Raw genomic sequence first — 2488 nt, 5'->3', positions numbered from 1 at the left:
TTATTTTCTTCTACAAAGAAATTAAAAGAAAAAAACATGGATTTGAGGTTTTCCAGATGTGGGCATCAATGAGTCATGCCCACACTGTGTTGTCCAGCAAAATGAGAGAGCTTTCTTACTTGTTTCAGGAAAACAAACAAACAAACAAAAAGACATTTGTGTTTGTTGCTATGTGTGTGTGTGTGTGTGTGTGTGTGTGTGTGTGTGTGTGTGTGTGTGTGTGNGTGTGTGTGTGTGTGTGTGTGTGTGTGTGTGTGTGTGTGTGTGTAAGTACGTTCATGTTTGCTTGTAAAAGTCCCTCTCCCTGAACAGGCAAGGGCCGTAGTCATCATCAATAGATTTTCATCAATGTCCTCGTTTTTTTTTTAAATAAGTCTCTGAGGTTGTTTTTCTGGTTTTCTAATTCTCCATACTTCTTTCTCCAGACCTGTTTCTTCTTCAGTTTTTTTCTATTCCCTTTTGTTTTTGTTCAAGTCAGAGCTGCGACAAACGTCCCAAAACGATTCGAGATGTCAGAATGGAGCGAGCGCCAAGAGGAGACGGGTCCCCCTCGGCCTTTACTGTCCCCCAGCTCATCGGTGCAGTGGACGGACAGGCACTGCAGGTGGTTCCCGCCGCTGCTCCCACCTCCTCCAGCTCCGGTGGCGGCAGCTCCAGCCTTACTCTGGGAGAGCTCCGGTTCTGCAACCAAGCACAAAGCAGGGCGAGAGGAAAAAAGGAGATTTAGGACTTTGCAAAAAAAATTAAAAACTAAAAAAGGAGAAACAACTCTAAGCAGCTGGCATGCCCTGATACAGATGAATCATTTAAAATACACACATTTAATTAAACCAGTGTCATTTTCACATCCCACTCGAAATCTGCACTGTGAAATTAATTCAACACCATTCCACCCCCACCACCCTGCCATCGATAAGACCCAAATAGGAGCGTGCAAGCAAAGCTTCCGCTCCTCACAGTCCACCTCCTCACTGCCTGATATAAAGATGTGAAAACACACACGAGCTGGCACGTAAATCCGGAACACGCCTGCGCGACCTTCCCGTCAGAGAGTCAGGGGGCACGGAGGAAAGTGACCTTTAACCCTGCTTGGCCCAATTTACTGCTATAATGACTGTGACACAGCATCGACCCTGTGTCAGCAAGGTGTGAAGTCCTCGATTAAACGGCTGCAGAAAATCCATACCGGGGCTGATTATACATCATACGAAAACATATTTATATAAAGAGCCGACTGGGCTGACACCGAAGATGTATGCTTCATGCGGAGTGAAAAATCAGCTTGTTCCGCGCAACGAAACAAATTGCTGAGGAGAAGATCGACGAATGTGCTAAACTGTACCTGCGACTGTGTGGTCACAATTCGTCACAGCCTATCTGTCAAGGTTCAAACGGTGGCAAACAGAGGGTGGAAAAAAGGCAGAACACCGACAAAGTTTTAAAGAGAACGTGCAAAAAAAAAGGGATGGGGGGAACAGTAGAACAGATGCAGTGGTGAGGCGTTTTAAGGCAACACGCGATGCATCGTGTGCTTTTGGGGGTTTGCCTCCAAGCGAGCCCTGAGCCAAAAGAGAAGGCGCGTGTGAAGATGTTAGTGATCCTTCGTTTACATCAGTCCGATTAATCTCCCATCTCCTCACCACACAAAACGCACCACTACCTTTGCTTCGTGTGGATGGTTGAAACGAACCAGGTGAACTGCGTGAAGACACAAAAGCCTATTTTTTTTTAGGATCAGGGGACAAGTTGCATCTGAACCTAGAGACAAGTAGAAAACAGCTCTGACAAGCTGAGTTCATGTGTCAAAGAGGTGGTGGTGGTGGTGGGGCGATAGACGACAGCCTGGGCACAGAGGCTCCAGATATCACAACACTCCAGTCAGGGTGTTGCTCACCTAAGGGAAGTGAAAAGCTAACGTTCATGCTCGTATCCTCTACAAGCCTCCTCCTCTTCTTCCGTTAATCCTTCTGTGCTGTTTTTATCTCCGTTTTGCTCACTGCTGTCTTTTCTCCAACAAAGCTTGTGGCAAAAAAGAAGTCACACAGTTTGATCAGAATGCAACCAGAAGAAGACACAAAAAGCTAAGCTGGGTCTAGACTCGACCAAGACGTCAGGACACCCAGGACAGGCAGACAGAGAGGCAGATTTGCACGCACTGAGGCAGCGTTGCCCCCCAGCTGGTCTGGGCTGCGACCACTGGAATGGAAAAGTGAGGGAATTTGGTGAAAGGTCAGGCGACCAAGACTCCCGTTGTTCTCCGTTTCATCTGCTTCTATCACTGCTGGTCTCAGTAAAAAAAAAAAACCCTCTCCAGCCCAGAACCAGGAGCACGGTGAAGGTGGGGGGGTTGTCGGCGCAGAGGGGCGAGGCAACGACGGGGGATTTCAGAGCAGCGTTGGTGGTGGCTGTGACAAGATCTCACATTTGCCAGAGGGTACAGTCATACACCTCAGCATGGCTGATCTCCACCCCCTGCCAGCTTCAGCAC

The 2488-nt window shown here is 48.0% G+C and overlaps 1 long non-coding RNA gene across 1 annotated transcript in view; it reads right to left on the bottom strand.

Moving 5' to 3' along the window:
- Window positions 1-368: 368 nt before the first annotated feature.
- LOC106520135 (uncharacterized) overlaps window positions 369-2488 on the bottom strand; it is a 3521-nt gene continuing 1401 nt past the window's right edge. Inside the window, exon 2 of the long non-coding RNA XR_001310509.1 lies at window positions 369-681. This is a non-coding gene — a long non-coding RNA (uncharacterized LOC106520135). The remainder of the gene's footprint in view (window positions 682-2488) is intronic.

The sequence above is a fragment of the Austrofundulus limnaeus genome, unplaced genomic scaffold (genome assembly GCF_001266775.1).
Source record: "Austrofundulus limnaeus strain Quisiro unplaced genomic scaffold, Austrofundulus_limnaeus-1.0 Scaffold88, whole genome shotgun sequence".
Lineage (NCBI taxonomy): Eukaryota > Metazoa > Chordata > Actinopteri > Cyprinodontiformes > Rivulidae > Austrofundulus > Austrofundulus limnaeus.
The sequence above is the reverse complement of the archived record's forward strand: the minus strand, read 5'-3'. Positions and strand labels throughout refer to the sequence as shown.